General features: G+C 39.0%; 1 long non-coding RNA gene across 2 annotated transcripts in view; it reads left to right on the top strand.

Moving 5' to 3' along the window:
* The window catches only part of LOC146762160 (uncharacterized), a 30,491-nt gene that overhangs the window by 5,574 nt on the left and 6,092 nt on the right, over positions 1-18,825 (top strand). The window contains exon 3 of one of the 2 annotated variants that reach the window (XR_014943168.1): positions 1,853-2,099. The exons of the other annotated variant lie outside the window; for it this stretch is intronic. This is a non-coding gene — a long non-coding RNA (uncharacterized LOC146762160). Of the gene's footprint in view, positions 1-1,852; positions 2,100-18,825 lie in introns of those variants that run through there. 2 annotated transcript variants of the gene reach the window in all.

The raw sequence follows: 18,825 nt of genomic DNA, 5'->3' as shown, positions 1-18,825 counted from the left end.
TCCAGTTCTCAATATCATAAGGAAAACTAATCTGCAATACTAGCATTCTCTTTTCTGGCCTTAAAAAGCACAGGATCAAGATAATGAAGATATATTTTAGGTCAATTGGTACAGAAATTGCAGCTCTGCTGACCTGGATCCCCATACCACAGACCCGTTCTCTCCTCAGCCCTGCATGGTGCCTGCTCAGGGCATCTGAACCTTCTGGTGCTCCCACTCACTGGCACATGCTTAAGAGTAGGTCCCATGTGTGATAATCAGTAGGATCAAGCTTAATCCAGAATTGCTTTAAAATCGCCAGGACTCTAGAGAGATATTCTCTACTGCTACAAGTCTTCAGGGCCAGAAGAACATGTTTCAGTTTACATCAAAATACTTCAAAATAGATGAATCTTTGCTTGGCTTCCCTCTTGATGACTGGATGCCCATATTGAGGTCTCCTGAGGAAGGTTTACAACAATTCATGTTACAAAAGCAAAGTGGGAAAAGGTGTGAATCGTGAATCCAAGAAATACAATGCTGATTCTTGCCATATATGTACTGATAGAAAACCAGCTAGTCCAATGGTTACAAGGTGACTGGGTTCTGAGAATGGGTAGTTGAGAGCATCTATAGAGATAAAGGGAATGAATGCACATTCACTGTATTTTCAGTCTTTTAGACAGGAAGTCATAGCATATCACTGTCTGAACTTACAGCACTTCACAAGAAAATGTGCTAATTAACAAGTTTATTTCTTTTTTTGTTTTTTATATGAACCAGTAATTAAGGAAGAAACAATCAGAATCATTACAGAATTGTAGAATGACTTGGGTTGGAAGAGACCTCAGAGATCATGTAATTCCAGCCTCCCTGCAATATTCAGTGTGACCTGATTCGGAACATTGAATTTTATGAGCTCAGTATCACAACCTACTTGGTGGTTTTTTTTCCCCCAGGAGTTTTCCAACAAATGGAAAACAAGGGATGCAATACAACTTTCCTAAAGAATGAAAGTTTACTGTCATCTAGACATGGGTGACAGGACCCTGGGAAGCAGAACACTTCATAATGCACCTACAGTAGACACTGAAACAATTGCAATTGGAACTGGAGTGGTGGATTTTTCTTGTTGTGTTGCCATTGGAGGATTGCCCTGTAGGCAGGAAAACCAATTTTGTTTTTCTTGATAGTTTTGTTTTTCTTGATTCCTTTACTTTTCCAAGCAGACGGGGCTTGGAGCACACATTTTAGTTTAAGCAGTGTGTACAGGACTTGGTTAATGGAAGGCTGCTCCTATTGTTTCAACTGTTATACCAGGTGAATTGAATCACTTGGTAGGAAATTTTGCATTTGTTTTCCTCTTTTTGCTGTGTTTGTCTGTCAGGAAATGGCCAAAGTGCCAGGGTAGAATATAGCATCTGGAAAACAGAGCAAGAAAGAGGAAAAAAAATGCTGCAAGTCTGGTTAGGAGCCTTGTTCCTATGAAAATGGAATCAAAATAGTCCTTCATCTGGATGCATCACAGAAGTACAAGGAAGTATCATTCCCTACATTTTTTAAGCTACATCTACATCTAAGTAAAGAAAGGGGCGAGTACTGAATGCGTTTTTTCTGCTTATCTAAAACTAGATTAAATATTTTACTGAAGAAATAGATTTCGAAAGTAACAGAGTCAAAAGGATTTTCTTCTTTGATAAAAGCAGGCCTTTCTTCCTCTGTTTTGGATTGATAAGTGCATATGAAATATTCAAAGACAAAAAGCATGGTAAAAAGAAGGTACTTTCCACCTGAAAGAATCTCACTACTGCAGAGACAGGTGGCTGACTTTGGCCAGTTCATCTTTTAGTAAAATTTAGTCTTTTTTCTTTAGCATTGTTCCTCTGGATTTTACTCACATCTCTCACAGACAATGAAGACATCAAGCCACGAAGAAACTGATAGAAAAGTAGTTTAGTTGCTTCTGAATTATTATTTTTCCACTCCAATTTTACCAACTTAAAGGTATTTGAGAATACCTCTCTGCATACTGTTAGATTGAATCCTCTCTAAAATACGTACATGATTTAATCACATATGTAAAAAGCAAATGTGGCATTAAATGCAACTTAAAAAGAATAAAAAAGGATTTAAATGATATTTATTGACTCCGCAAAGGTGGTATCTGGACTTGGTGATATGAAGCAAGTGAATGTAATGATTATAATAACATTTGTGGATTCTCTTTTAGCTTCCCACAGCCCAGAAAAGGAAAACAAAGTTATACAAGTTCAGCTTGCATATGGTTTGGTTGCAGTGATAGATGTGTCATGGAACTTGGCAAACACTCTCAGGTCACAGACTTTGTGACCATGGTGCAGTGTGAGCAGTTCAACTGATTGAAATAAAAACAATCATTTCCTATCCTTTAATCATAAAATGTTCATAAATAGACCACATCTAGCTTCCCCAACATGCTACAGAGCTGCAATTTAGATTTGTAAGCATGAGCAGAAAGAAATCACACTGCTCAGTAGGTTTTAGGATGATTTTGCATCTCCAAGCACAGCATCAGACTGGGCCATTCGCTTCCACAGATTAAAGAGGAGAACCCTGGAGATGCTCTCTGGGCTATAGAAGGCATTTTAATGGTAGCGCCATACCTACCTTGGGGATCCTAACTTACAGCAGAAGGAGGAAAAGGGTGGAATATTTGTAAGTCTGAGCTACTGTTTGGATGAATCCCATTGGGATTCTGAAGTTAAGTCGCTCTGTATTCTTTGGAAGGCATTATTATTTCTTTAGATTACTTCTTACTTTAAGAAGCCACTAACAGTCAGGGTAATCACCCCACTGTGTTTTGAGGACAGGTTGAGATTGCAGCTGCTTGCAAACCATGTAGAATGGGAAGAGTGGAGAAGTTAATCTGGGCCTTAATTATAGACAATATACTGCCAGAGTTTAAAAGGCATATAGCAATGAGGTCAGTGGATGGGCATTTCTAGGCTTGTTTATATGTTTATTTATTTCTAACAACTCGAAGTATTTCACAAGAAGAGGGATTGCTTTGGTCTGTATGTAAGAGTGTCATGACAGCCCTCTTAATCACCCTGAAATCATCTGCTTGGGTCACTGATAAATAACAGGCAACTGCCCAGCCAGTTCTTGGAAGCTGAGTCCCTGCTTTGGAACAGTGTGAAACCACAAATACTATCCATGTGCAAACAAATGTGACTTATAGTTTATCATTTATATTCAAGTCGCCCTGAAAATGTCTTTCCTCTTCCTGAATCATTAACTTCTCTGAAAAAAATAGAATCAGACACATATTAGAGGTCAATAGAAGAAAAGCAAATGACAAAAATTAAACAAAACAATAGGCTGTGTTATGTTTCCATGGAAAGGCAGCAAAGGAAAAAAAGAAAGGCCAAAAAAAGAACACTGCAGGAACTAAACAGAACGTAACCAATACTTCGGAAAGCAGTAGTGTGTTTCTTTTCCCTCTGAAAATGTCTTCTATGTGTCATCAGTCACCGGCCTCAGGACATCAGGTGGGATGTGCTGGGGGTGCTCAGAAACCCCCCCCCCCCCCATCCCCCAGGTACCCTCACTGTATACCAATGGATTAAGCTGTAAATTGTGTTGGAGATCGTTCTTTTTGTTTCTGAGGACTGTGTTCAGAATTACTTTAACCCAAGAGAAAAAGATGCTGTTGTGTGGAGCCAGGGGTTGGACTCAATGATCCCTGTGGTTCCTTCCAACCTTCCAAAATTGGGATATTCTGTGATTCTGTACTAACCTGGTATCTGTTGAAGTGATGAACTAAGACGGTAAAAACGTCACCAGAGGGCAACCATAAAATGGAACTCGCTGGGCGTGTTGTGGCGCAATGACTGTGCCTGATGGGACAGTGACAGCATTAATCTGTATCAGCCTCATGCTACTTCTTCTTGAAACACCTGGAAATCCTTTTATTTTTTCTTCTCTCTTCCTTGTTTTTAGTGTGCTGCTGTGACCTCGTAGGCAGCATTAATACGATTGTATTTTGAAGACAGAGAGCACAGTTAGCATTTTTTCCACATACACTCAGTTTTGGGGGCTATTTTTACCAAGAAATAAAGGCAGAAAATAAACACCATTCTAAATATTTGTGAAAGATTTTTTTTTCCCCATGCTGCATTTCTATATTTTCTCTTACATTTGATTTCCATTCTGCTGTAAATTTCCCATTCAGAAAAAGAACAAAAGGGAAGAGAGGATGACAAAAAGCAGATATGGTTTAAAAAAAAAAAAAAAGCAGATTGTGGTTTTCTTGCATTCTATTTTCGTCTATTGGCTGTGCAGAAATAACTCCGGCAATAAAGATTTATCTTCCTTTATGAACTACAACAAAAAACTGATGCAATTTTGTATAGAGTTGATGACTATTTATTGTGGATTTTCTTTTTTCCAATGAATAGAAGAGGTGGGATTTACCTGCTATTCTGATAGTATCAAAAAGGGATTCTTACTGAAAGAGAAAATTCAGAACATCTCAGATGAGGAAATGGGCAGTAAGCATAGAAACTATGACCACTGCTTCTACTGCAGCCTTCCCAAAGGCTGTAGCCCAGCCTGGGCTCCGAGGAGCAGCCCCAGTAGGAAATTCCCACTGTGACACTGCAGTCAGAAAGGCTTCCTCAGGTAACACAGGGTGGATTTTGACTTTGAAAAGGTTGAAAATTATGTGCTCTTATATTAAATGATCCAAATACCTACACAGAAAGTAGGAGTTCAGAAGGAGTTGAATATTAATTACTGTCTGATCTACAAAAACCTTTCTCCAGGACTAAAGGAAGTGGATGCTTTTAAACATTCATTGTGTGGAATGAGGATCATACCTCTAACAAATAACTTAGCATACATTGTAGATGGGATATTTGAATTAATAATAAATATGACAAACCCTCAAATTCTATGCTGGGCAGAAGATCATGCTTAGTAGTTGCTGTATGACTTAATTATCAGAGCAAGGCACACACAGTGCTGTACCACAACTGTAGCAGGGTGCTGGAGTGATGGGGTGGAAGAATAAGAAGGGCTGCCAGGAAATCTCTGCAATCATGAGCTGTCCATGCAGAACCTTGCATGAGGAATTCAGCATCTTGGACCCATGGTAAGGGTGCTGTAAACTGTTCAGTCATTTAATTTGTGAATCAATATTTGGATGGTGCCTCTGACACATAATGACACCACAAGTTTTAATTTTAATTTTAATAATGGACAGGTTTCTCCATGAAAATTCCAACTTTTCTTCATCTCGTTTTGTTTTCCACTGTTTCCTTTATGGGCACACAAAAAGCAAAAAGCAAACTCACAGACAAGCAAGAGCCGCACAATGTAAAATAGCTGCTAAGTGGAATCCGATCACTTTGCTGTTTTCACCAAGATTCAGACCAGTGCAAAACAGATGAAATCAGCTGCTGTGCTGGGTGCCTTCCCAGAAGAAAGCAGAACTCAGAGGAGTTCTGTCCCTAACAGAAGGAACTGATTTCATGCAATAAGAACTTGAGATGTTCTATCATCTTAAAAGCACAGCTTTTCTGATTTTAATCTAGATGGATGGCACTTTACATGATTGCAGCTTTGGTGGAGAAGAAGAAGATTAACATTTCTGTAATTGTTTTCATGATCTGTAGTATGATAATTTTTGATTCTGTAATCTTTAAAAGCACTGAGGCAGCAGCAAAGCTGTGTAAACCCCATGTCCCCTCCTAAGAGTACTCAATAAGCCATGATCCTTGATCCCATCAACAAGGTGTGGAGCTACCTGGGACAGCCCAAGCACATCCCAGGGCATCTCCGCTTGTGTTCAGGGCAACCCACACACAGCTGCTGTATTTAGCACTGCTGAGCCCTCACAGGAGCATGCCCTGATGCACGATGCTTCTAAATCACTAGCTAAAGCAGTTTGTTGCCATTAATCAACACTGACACACCAGCACTGGGGTGCTTCTCAGCAAACAATCTCACCATCACTACGAATTATGTTTTAAATAATTGTAAATAATGATTTTCTGGAAGAGTAAAGCTCTAAAAACACTACAACTGTATCACAGGGGAGTGTTACGTACTCCTGTAGCTGCCAACAGGCTGAAAGAAGCCCCAGTACAGGTAACAACCAAACAGCATTATAACTAGAAATGGTCCTTCTTATAGGCACAGAATGAAGTAAAACTGAGACTAGACCCTAGGAGGACACAGCTGCAAGAAACTGAATAGCAAATTGATGATATTAGTCTTTCTCAGCTGAGCTGGAGTTTCTTTGAAAATGCCCACATGTGTAATCTGAAATCTCTGCCCACCTGCCTCCAAGAGAGGACACTGCTTTTGAACGCAGACTATCCCATCGCTTCCAAGGCAGTGCATGAACAGAAGTCACTCAGACAGAGAGGAATGCTGGATGCCTTTCTTCTCAGCTTCAGTGACTGCTGGGCTTGAAGCTGCCACAGGGATAATAGAGAATGTGCTGCTGCTGTCCTTGTTCTCTTACTCTAGTGCAGAGCCCAGCAAGCTGCCGGCATTGCCTTTCTCATGTGGCCCCGATGAGGAGCTAGATACTTCTTTCTATTTTAAAATTTCAACTTTGATGAACTTTAAACATACTTGAACTGAGATGCTTGTGTGGGTTCTCAATAAAATAGCGTGTCATATGTTTATGTCCTTTTCAGGCTGGGACTATCCACAGCCTGAAAGCTCAAATGATAAAACACCTCAACAACTACAGATTCTTAGGAATGAAGCTGAAGAAGAAAAAAACTGCAATAGCATCTCTTTCTTGGTTTGTAGTTTTTCTGGAAGCTTCACGGTGTGTCTTTAAACTCCAGTAATTATAAGGCTGATTTTTTTAACAGCACTCAAAGATACACTGCATTGAGTCATCAGTGTTGCTCCCCACACTCACCTACTGATAGCAGCTGTGTCAGTAGCTCCAGAAGAGCTGGAATTCATCTCACCAGCATTTGGTACTTACTATAGTGTCTTGTCTGTCTGTTCTGGTTGGTCCTTTGCTCACACCCACTTACATTCCACATCATAACAACATGTGCAGTATGGATCATTAAAAAGGTTCATACTGCACATGATGTTATGATGTGGAATATTGACAGCAACATTACAAAGCCATGGCGAACAAAAAAAGGTTTTCCATATATTCATCCATTTTTATGATAAGAACCAACGTAAGTTTTTTAGACTGAACAAGAGGGAAAATAGTATTATCCCATATAACATACATACAGTGCAACATTATACAAATTATAGCAATACTTTGCACATTGCTATCCATCCGTCTTTCTCAAGGCTGACTGTGAACTTCCCTTTCTGTCATCTCTAACAGTAAAGAAACTTGGTTCAAAATGCCCTCTGACAATGGAGGGGGGAGTAGGAATCAACATGTTTTCACTGCTTCAGCTCTCATTCATATGGGGATAAATGAACTAACTTTTCTGAATTCTTGGCCAACCATAACCTGGAGATCAGTATCCAAATTAGGAGGCTTTTATTTTTTTCTGCAGGAGCTGAAAAGCCCAGGTTCTCTCCCTGTCAAGTGATTGAATGTTTTAGTGAAGTGCTTTTCTTCCATCTATTAACTTTTTTCAACACGTTTTGTTTCGACCATTGCCTCTCATCCAGGAGCCATCTGTGCCTCTTGTGAATGACAAGTGAATCCCAAAGAATAAATACAAAAGCCTTTATTCGCTACAGATTTTTCAATCACATTCATTTCATGTACTGACTTAAATTGTAATCTGGAGTTTGGCTGATGCTTCTATTAGCTTACCCTTTCACATTACAGCAATACATTATTTTAACTAATAATGGACTATGAGAAAATAAAGAACAATAAGATAAAAAAACCCTACTGTATACTGGTGCTAAAGCAAGGATGCACAGAGAACACCTGTTTGCATACTTGTGAAAATATTGGAATGAGTCAAAGCAGAAGCTCTTAAATGTTGCATGTGAAGTTGGGGCCCTAATAAGGGATGGATCTTAATGGGTTATGTGCTCTCAGTTCCTTCCTCTCATTGTTTCTTTGTCCTAAAACAAACCTGACAGTATGTCTTTGATTATCAGGCTAATGAACGATGCATGCATTGTGAAGGTCAGATAAGTCCTCTGGTTAAAGGAGTTTCAACACAAAAGCCTGAAGCAATTTGAATTTTTCTTGTGCTTCTGATTTCCTAATACATCCTCCAAAGAGGCAATTTGATGAACAAAAATGCTTAGGGCTTTTTGTCCACAATTGTCAACCGCTTTTTGTTTGGTAAAAGCCCAGTGGAAATAAAGGGCTTTAAATAGTCATTTTGTTAACGCAGAATTTGGGTTTAATATGCACACATCTGTACCCAGTGGCGCTTTTTGCACTGCTCTTTGTAAACTGGAAATCCCCATATGAGGAATGTGCAATAGACATGTGGGAGCTCATCTGTTGCTTATGCTTTTTGAAGAAACTCCTCTTGAACAGTCATCAAGGGGGACATAATGTGAAAAGGCTTTTTAAAACAAAGAAGCAGATGATTTAAAGTATTCTTACTTGAACTATTCCTAATGAACTTTATGTTTCTGAGTGCACGTATCAATGCATCTATTTTAAGTTTATCTAAAAACTTAATTAGAGCTATCAACATGGAAGGAAAGAAGTCTCATCTACTACCTCCATGGACAGTATTTAAATCAGTGGTTTTTCAGACTTCTCAATAGGAAGGAAATAACTCACTGCTTTGTTTCCCGTTTTATTTTCTTTTTTGTATTTTTCAAGTGTTTCTTGGTTTCATTCATGCAGAAAATAAGGATACATAAGAGCTGGTCTATCAGTGGAAAACAGTGGTTTATTCATACTTTCCCTTCATCCCTAAGGCAAAGGGAAAAAGCCGGCACAAAACCCCATATAGTTATGGGTTTGGTTGGGGCTGGGGTGTTAACTGTGGGGTTGGGTTGGTTTTTATGCTTTTGTTGTTGTGGATTTTTAGTTTTTGTTTTTGGTGCTCATGGCTGATCTTGTAGAGTATCCAACTGCCAGGGAAATACCAACTTACTTCTGTGCTTCAGTGGCATCCAGGAAAGTGTTCAGAAGCATCTCAGAAGCATGATACAAAAAGTAGTGAGTTTCCAGACTAAAGTCAAGCAACAAGGAATGGATGGTCCAATGATAGTTCGCTCTGGACACAGAATACAGCAACAAAGATTCATGTTTAAAGGGTGAGATATTACAGTTTAAAACAACAGTTTACACACTATGGAAAAAGATAATGCAGCGACATACTTTACATGGACTTGGTATGCGCAGAACAGTTTGATTTTGTCCTTCCAAAATTATTGGGTTTTGTTCTTTAATGCAAATATCCAACTTATCAGGACAGACTCTGTCTTTGGCACCTGGATCCTCATTCAGGTTGGCATATAAAACTTTATCAGGACTGTAAGAGGGCAGTGGCTGTTTTTAATCCCAGTCAGGCCTTATCTTTGCAGCAAGATGTGAGATCCTAGTGAGTCAGCTGGCAGGACAGAGGTATTAAAAGGTCAATACTAATCTCTACCATGAGAATGAGGTACCTTCTAATCATTACTGTAATTGATATTTAGCATAGAAAATGACTTGAAAATGGTAACTGGACTTCTACGAAAAACTGCATAGTTAAATCAAGCTGTCAGATTGATTTACAAAAGAAAAAAGATCTTAGAATGATGCAATCACTCAGGTTGGAAAAGTCCTTAAATATCGTGAAGTCCAACCATGACCTAGCCACAGTACCCTAACTCTAACAAGCCTCTGCTAAGTCATGTCCCTGAGCACGACATCCAAACGGTTTTTAAACTCATCCAGGGATGGTGATTCATCTGCCTCCCTGGGGTGCCTATTCTAATGCTTAACAACCCTTTCTGTAAAGAAGCTTTTTCTGATATCCAACCTAAACTTACCCTTGTGTAACTTGAGGCCATTTCCCCGCATCCTGTCATCTGTCACCAGTGAGAAGAGACCAACCCCACTCTCTCTGTAAGCACCTTTCAGATACTGGAAGAGAGCAATAAGGTCTCCCCTCAGTCTCCTCTTCCCCAGACTAAACAGCCCCAGTTCCTTCAGCCTCTCCTCATAGGGCATATTCTCCAAGCCCTTCACAAGCCTTGTTGCCCTAATAATGTTTAACAATAAACTATTTTACTCATTTTCTTAAGGATAGAATTAGTGCTGATTTGCAATTCTGACATTGCTTCTTCTGAGATTGGTGATGATTCATTAGCATGTTTTCCAGGAGAACTGAATTTTGCAAGAGTAATAGCTGAAACTGGCCTCCAGACCTTCTATCTGTAGTACAGAAAGGAGAAGATTGTGACCTTGGGTCAAGTTCATGGATGATAAATACTCCTGTGCTTAAAAAAACTGCTGGAGAACATCAAGGAGAGAAGAAAACTGACCCAGTGTCTAGTTCTAGTTCTGTTCTATCTTGAATAGTAGCTCATTATGCCTACCTGAAAAGTGAGCACCAGGATTTATTCTTATTGAAATGTGTCCTAACTTTTAAGCTTTTCTTTTCTTTTTCTTTTTTAACTTGTGATAGCTGTTTCTGTCTCTTTTTTCTGATCACACTCTAAAACCTCCAGCTCACTCCTCACGCCTTCATATCTCCAACCTTTTAATTAACATTATCCTCTTCCACCCTTCCACAGATAATAAGCGCAAGCTGTGAAGCATCCCCCTTGATTATCAGAACAGAGTAGCAGTTTCCAGCCTGTTTTACACCTCAGTCTATTGTTCTTCCATTCAGAAACTTATTTTCAAAGCTTGCTTGTGAGAACACTCTGAAAAGCAGTATAAAAGCCTTGTTTCAGGCACACACAGTATTTTCTGCTTCTCTCTCATTCACAGAACTGCAGAAAGAAATGTGAAAGGTCTGATGCTGGTTCTTGCATAGTCCACGTAGCCATCCCTCAGCTCCCATCATTCTTCCTCTTGCTCTGGTTCCTGTGCTTTTACCTCTGCAGCCCTTCTGCTCAGGTCCCTTCCTCCAACAAAATTCTTTGCTCTCTATGGGATGTCCCCATCACCCTCCTGATTTACAGCCTTCACACTTTGATTTGCATTTCCTTTTCTGTCCCTTTTTCAGATATTGGAGTGCTTTTCTATCTGTTCTGACAACTCATTTAAAGGCTCTCATTTTTTTGTGTCTAATTATATTCTACCTTTCAGGCTCCTTCCTCAATTTTCTTCTCATTGCTTTGCCTATGTTTTCCCCTGTGCCTCTAGTCCCTCAGACCACCCTATGGCTTTTCCTCTTCCTTCTCTTCTTCCAAGACTCCCACTGCTATTTCTATCATATTCTCTCACAATTCTTGCTAATTCAGATCAACAAGCAAAAAACGCCTTTCACGGCATCTGCATGAGATTATCCTCCACCACTGAAAACTGACAGATAGAAACCTTTCAAATATCTCTGTGGCTTTTGAAAGTGAAAAGGAAAAGATTAAGCTGCATTTACTCTTTTAATGTGGAACTCGTGAGTGCTACCATAGTGCAGGATTAGGTTCACACAGTCATTTTCTAGAGTGCATAATATTCCTATTTGCTCATCTAACAGATCACAGCAACACAGTCATAACTTTTTACAAATGACAATGATCCTAAGGCAGAAGCCTTCAAAATAAAACCTTTCTGATTTTCCAGCTCTTATAATTATGTCTTGTACTTCATATACAATGGAAATGGATGAATACGGTCTGAAGAAATAGGTCTTTTCAAAGGAAATCAGAGCAAGGGAAAGTGGCTCTGCAACCTCAGAATTCACACAAAAGAAGCAGCTGAACTTGCCTACACAGTGGGGATTTCTTTTAAAATGAAAGGTCTAATTACAGCTGGCACTTTGGAGCTAAATAATTCTATCTTGCTGAAAAGTAACATGATTCTTCTGACACTGCGAGCATGGGGTACAATGTGCAGCAGTGCCCGTTCCCTCACCTCTACTTCAAATCAAATAAAATATTATAGGATGTTTTTAATTTTTAACATCAGAATTTCAAAATTTCCTCCTAGAGAATTGTGCAGGGGAAGGAGCTTGGAGAATGATCTGGCCAGCCAAACGGATGGAAACCAAAACTCTTGTTTAATTCTTTCATAATGGTAATAAACCACACACTGGTATTTATGCTTCAAAAGTATCATTTGAAGAATTTGCAAATGGTAATTTTAAAATCTGACAGACGACCTCAGGAGGCAAATCCACTTAAACAAATCATATCCTTGGAAAACAAATGTTCTCCCTACTCAGAGCAATACTCACTTTACCGTTTCCTGTAACACTCCAACGTCACTCCAATTGGTGCTGGGGTCAGAAGTATGACTGAGAAAGCAGGATACAGCTGTGTTATCTGGGGGAAGGTTCCTTGAAGGTGAGAAACATGACAGGTCTTCGGAACACTGGGTTGGTTATCAGGTGAGGGCTACCTGAATAGCCCCAGTCATAGGACAGACAGCTGGAGTACTGACAAGAAATATGAGGATAACAAAACCTGTGATGTATTTAAAGCACAGAGTGAGGGATGTTACTTTGTAATTCCACCAGCTTTTTAACAACCCAGAGAGTGGAGGTAAACCTCCTGGTGCTCCTGAATTCCCTACTTGCACTCGGAATCTCACCAAACACCAGCTTCCATTTTGCATTGATCGTTGCTTCTCAGCTGCAAGCATCCTGAATGGCAGAGTCAGCCCATCTCTGCAACCAGGCTGTTTCTGAGCTGCTTGAAAAGCAATCAGAAGTACATTGTTTGCAAAAGTCCGAGCTTTAAAATATCTTCTTGCTCCTTGACAGTCAGACCATCAAACAAACAGCTGCACAACATTAACACAAGAGAATTGCAAAAGTTTATGTTCTTTCAGGCTGATAATAGCAAAAATTCAGCTTCTTCCCTGTCTGCCAGATTTATTCATCATGAATGACAAAGTGAAAGAGCAGAAAAGAAAAGAGGGAGGGAGAAAGAGAAGGAGAATTGTCTTCCCTCTGTGTACACAGCTCAACCAAAGTATTTTGCAATGTGGCTCCCTGCCAGCACCAAAGGTGCTTGCTCCAGACTGTGCAGCCCCTACCATGGATGGGGCATTTCCAGGAGGCAGTTATAGATACTCACAAGCCCTATACTCTATTTAAATTTAAATGCTGTATATAAGCATCTTAGACAGGTCTATAGAAGGATCGATCCTTATGCTGAAATGGAACACATTTACAGACCAGCTCAGATGCCACATCCCCTAAGAGGCAGCATCTTTCATAAGCCTCCTAGTTCAAACTAAGTAAACTTTTGGAACTAAATTCCTCCTTTCCAAAAGCTGCAAGGCCAGAACTTAGCAATATGTCCCATTCGTGTTTTGGTCGTGCCCAGAAAAGTATGTCTCAACAGCACTAAGGAATTACATGCTTAGCTGATCATAAAGTTCTGAGAAGATCCAAAAACCCTCCTGAGGCTTTAGATTTTGGGAATTCTTGCTCTGAAGGCCTTGACTTGTCCAGGCTTGTGCAGCACTCAGTGGTAAGGAAGGCACGTCTGTAGAGGGAGATGGGAAGCAAAGGAATTTTCTGACAGCACATTTGAACCCAACTCTTACAACATTTAGTCATAAATCTTGAGATTGGAAGATAGACTGGGTTATGAACTGGCCTGTGGAAGAATTGCCTTGTTGTATGGGAAAATCAAATGTGAATTTACACAAATGATAAAGAGGAAAGAAAGAAGAGGAAAATGACTTTTCATCCTCACAGTTCATCCCAGACCAATGCTATCTGATATTTAGTCCCTGCTCCAAAGAACATCCACATTCTGTTTCAAGATATGGCTGTTCTGGCTTGTAATAAAATGTGATTTCAAACCCAAGAAGTGTTGGACCGCACAGTGAATGTGCACTTAAAATTACTGCACTTGGGATGTGATCATTTTTAAAGAAGATAACATCTGTTTGAAAGCTGAACAAGAACTGAGCTCATGAGTTTGCAGGAACTTATTAAAGTTACAGAAAACAGATTACACGGAAATTACAAGCATTATGAGAAATGGAGTCAAAGGTTGCTAACACTTTCACACTGCAGGCAGTACAAAGAGTGTTCACTAATATTTGTCAGATCAAACTAGAGGTGGCATGTCCACTCCGAGATAACAACAGTGCAATTTATAAATAACACAAATTGCTGTACTGTCGCATCTTGTTTTTGCAGCACTTCTTTTCTCCTAGGACAGTTTGAACCAAAATATCACTATTTTTGAGGTTTCTTCCTAGCTAGTCACGGGGACCTATGACATTGATGTGCCTAGTAGAGAAGTGCACACTGTCTCCCAAACAGAAATAGCCAAGGTTAGGAATGGGTATTGCAGGATAAAAACCTGCTGAGAACTCATTGGCTTAGGAGCATGAGCTCTGCTGGGAAGCACAACCTCAACCCTGAGAGAGATCAGGGGGTGAGAAGCAATGTGAAAAGGGACAACAAGTTGGCTTTAAGTAGCAGGATGAACATCATTAATGGGATGAACAGCCACTGAAGGTCCAGGCCAAGCAGAAGAGTATGGGATAGGGAGAAGTGGCGAAGGGAGGAGGGCAAAAGAGAAAAATTATACAGTCAAGCCCACATAATAAAAGATATGATGATAGCTGCCAGCCTAGAACATGCTTCAGTTCTGGGGAAGTTCATCAGTCATACAATAGCGCAGCGATTCTTCATATTGTATAATGAACTCCGTCAGCTCCATGAAGTGACCAGGTCTGAAGCTCTCAGAGAGAATTAGACCATTTTCTCAACAGAAAATAAAAATACACATGGGATAAGAACAAACTGGGACTGGAATGTTTTTATTTTAACTCATTAATGTTAGCCAACGGTGTTCAAGGGGTTTCCCATATAAAAATAGCAATAAAGGATAAAATAGATGTTAAAAACATATTTTCTTCCATTAAGTGCTTTTTATTGCTAAGATGTTCACTAACAACATGCACAAACAAATCCATCAGTCACTGCTGTTTTCATTCTCTCACAAAGACAAGGTTCTCCGGCCTCTCTTCTCTATCAAGACGACTGGCAAGACCCAGCCAGCAGACTCAACTTCTTCAATAATGCTGCTCTTAGTAAGTCAGGTGACAAAAGTTCTAGTGGTATACTCTGACTGAGCACTACAGGCATTACAGCTTCTATTGAACAAATGCCTTATTGGGTTATATTTTTGTACACCTAAGTGTTTGTTCATGAAATGCCCAGCATTACTCAGGTCATGCAGAGAAGGAAAAGGCTTGCTTACTACGCACCTGCCAATGCTCTGAAAGTCAGAAGCGGTCAAATCTTTGATTCAGGTGTGGAAAATTTTTGCCATTTTTGCCAATTTGCCATTATTCAAATTTATAAGAATCCTAAAGCACATTACAAATTGCAACACATGCTGTTGATTGGGGTTACTCTGTCAAGCAGCCATAGGCACTTGTTCTTAAGATGCATGCAGTTCTTTCTTCTTTGTCATGTCTATTTGGACCTAATAGCTTTGATTGTTTAAATTTTTGTCACATATCTGAGAATCAAAGTGGAAACACTGAGAAGGATGAAAAAAAATCAGTCTCTAAATATGAGATTAATATGTACAACGCTAATACTGTATCTTGAAACACGGGATTGTAAAAAAAAAAATGCATGTGCCTGGTAATATAAACATCAGAAGCTATTTCTCCCAATACATCTGCAGGTGTATTCCCCAGGATAGAGATAAGATAACTGAAATGTCAAGAAATCTCTGTGCACAGTTTGTTTTTAAAGCAGTCGGTTTTTCCCATTCCATTGACAGCAAATATTTTCATGTTTTCCTTTCATCTATCTCTGCATTAATCCAGTACTTCATACCTCCAGGGGTCACTTAGACAGCTTTGTTTTTTTATGATAAAAATACAACTTGTTTGTTATGTCTGCACCACAAAGTACATTTGAAACTTTCACAAACCTCACCTCTGCAGCCTTCTGAGTAGTGACTTTGAAGGCTGAGAAAAGCCATAGGCCTCTAGTTGCTACCAGTGCTATATTTCAATCAACTTTCACTGTTATCCTGAATTACTAGGACACTTTCAAACTTTACTCTTTCAAAGTAGTTATCTACCACACGAGCAAACCTTGCTGTGTCAGCCATGTAACCACTCCATTTGGTTGCATGTCACACGATTATTTTCCAGGAATTACACAGAAGACTGAAAATTACTTCATGATTCTCACCAAGCTGAAAGCATAAATGTGTTTCTGAAAATAGTACAGTGGTGAATTGCATTCTGTGGTAACGCTGTAAATAGAGCTAACATTTGAAACTTTCTAGGCTATGAGACAAAGAAAGGTAACCTGGCATTGGTCTGATATCACATATCATTCTTTAATAAAGAATAAAGGAAAAAGAAAAAGAAAAAGAAAAAGAAAAAGAAAAAGAAAAAGAAAAAGAAAAAGAAAAAGAAAAAGAAAAAGAAAAAGAAAAAGAGAAAGAAAAAGAGAAAGAAAAAGAGAAAGAAAAAGAGAAAGAAAAAGAAAAAGAGAAAGAAAAAGAGAAAGAAAAAGAGAAAGAAAAAGAGAAAGAAAAAGAGAAAGAAAAAGAAAAAGAAAAAGAGAAAGAAAAAGAGAAAGAAAAAGAGAAAGAAAAAGAAAAAGAGAAAGAAAAAGAAAAAGAAAAAGAAAAAGAAAAAGAAAAAGAAAAAGAAAAAGAAAAAGAAAAAGAAAAAGAGAAAGAGAAAGAAAAAGAAAAAGAAAAAGAAAAAGAAAAAGAAAAAGAAAAAGAAAAAGAAAAAGAAAAAGAAAAAGAAAAAGAAAAAGAAAAAGAAAAAGAAAAAGAAAAAGAAAAAGTAAAAGAAAAAGAAGAAGAGAGAAAGGAAAAGGATTTTATTTTTGCCTAGACAACTGAATTTATGACAAATAAGACAAATATCCATTTACACAAAATGAACACACTGATATCAGTCCCAAGCAGAACATTTACAAGTTGTTCTGAAAATGTGCCTCCTAATGTATTCTGGACTCTGGTTCTCCTACTGAGAGTGTCTGCAAATAGCATTTATTGGAGTCTGAGTCCATCATTCAGGAGAAAAAATACCACCGTTCTTATGGAACTGATTCAGGACAAGGGTATGGGAAGCCCATACTTAGGTCAGCAGAAAGTAAACGTGTATGACATAACAAAAAAATATACAAAGGCAACTGAAAGAAATCTTGAGCACCTGTGTACAAGGGAAGAGTAATTTCAACTTGAAGCCCTCCATCAATTTCAATGGGCTGATTTAGCTGATGGTGGCTCTAAATCTCTTTCTTTGACATATTTAATATTTATTTAAGGCAAAGCAATTTTGGTGTCCATCCAAGCCAGACAGCAGTACTTAGGAACTGCAGCACTGAATATGCCATAGAGTTTTTGATTCTTATCCCCAGCAAAATCAGTTTTCCTAAAGGATGTTTTGACCATGAGTTCCATAATTAGTCCCCTGCAGTTGTCAGCTTCTCTAATGCATAAATATGACCTAGCTATACTGTCTCCCTGAGCCTTTAATCATCCCTTTTGACTCTGAGATCCTACTGCTTTATCTATGACAACTGCAATTTACAATCTATATCTTCCCTTGGCTGTGTGCCTTATCAAGAGAAAGGGTAGTTACTAAACTTTGTCTAGATCCACGACCTCTCCAAGGCTACCAGCAAATTGTTGGTGCAGCTGTCAGCTGGTTGGTTCATGTCTAGCTAAATTTTTTATTATGTCAATAATAATCAGCATCTGTTGTGGGTCCTACACTACTGGGCAGATCTTCAACTGTGCGTTACAGCTCTAAGAGAGAGCGCTTAATTAGCTGCCCAGATATGAGAGGGGCACTTCCTTTTTCTGTTGTTGTTCTGGTTTTGCTATTTGTATGCATGAGCAGCAATGCTTTTTCTGGCCACCTTGGACTGGACTTGATTAACTTATGGATAAGAGGAAAAGCTACACAATGAAAACGAAAAACTTGTAACTTAAAGTTTCTATTTAAAGGATTAAATTTTAATCCACAGCAAATTCACAGTCTTACATTTTACTGAGCTATGTTTGATCAGTATCTGTCATTTCCCTGGTGAGGATGAGGTCTCAAGGAAGACTGCAAAGTGCTGGCTGTCCTGCTTATCCTTTGTTCATCTTTAAAGACTCATACAAGTTTACACAAAAAACTGTTGTATCTGCTCATCTGACTTATTGTATAGCACTTTTCACTGAATATTTGAGGATATTAAAGACTGAAATAAACTTCAGATAAAATGAATGACACAAGGATAACCTGTGGAAACCTCAGGAGAATATTGCTGGCAAAACAGATGTGACCTGATCTCCCTGAGAGTGGGGAGGGTATAGAAAGGTTTCTGGGGCTTCCACAGGTACCCTTCACTCTCTTGCACTAAATAACTTGTTTCAGAAGCCAACAACAGCATTGAAAAATGAAATTTCTTTTTTTATTATTTTTTTCCTTTCTTTCCCTGCTAAGCCAGTAAAAGTGCTCAGTTCAGAGCAGGGTGTTATAGTGCTGTCCATTGGCATTCAGGATCTTCATTGCTCAGGGATATCCCAGGTGACTCCAATCACCCCCCAGCAAACGACTCACCACCCACAACATTCACCATTCCAGAAAAGATGTAATATCAGTCTCTTCTGGATGATCACATTCTGAACAGTGCACCAAGGATGGAATTTGTTTTAGAATAGAGTGATACACTGCACAGGAATGACTTCTGGAGAAACTCCTTCTATTCCTGTGAACTACTGTTCAACCATGGAAGTCCCAGTACTTGCAGTATAAATTTATTTCACCTTGGTTTCTGG

Source organism: Coturnix japonica, chromosome 2 (genome assembly GCF_054131305.1).
Source record: "Coturnix japonica strain WE chromosome 2, WE-NBRP24, whole genome shotgun sequence".
NCBI lineage: Eukaryota > Metazoa > Chordata > Aves > Galliformes > Phasianidae > Coturnix > Coturnix japonica.
The sequence above is the reverse complement of the archived record's forward strand: the minus strand, read 5'-3'. Positions and strand labels throughout refer to the sequence as shown.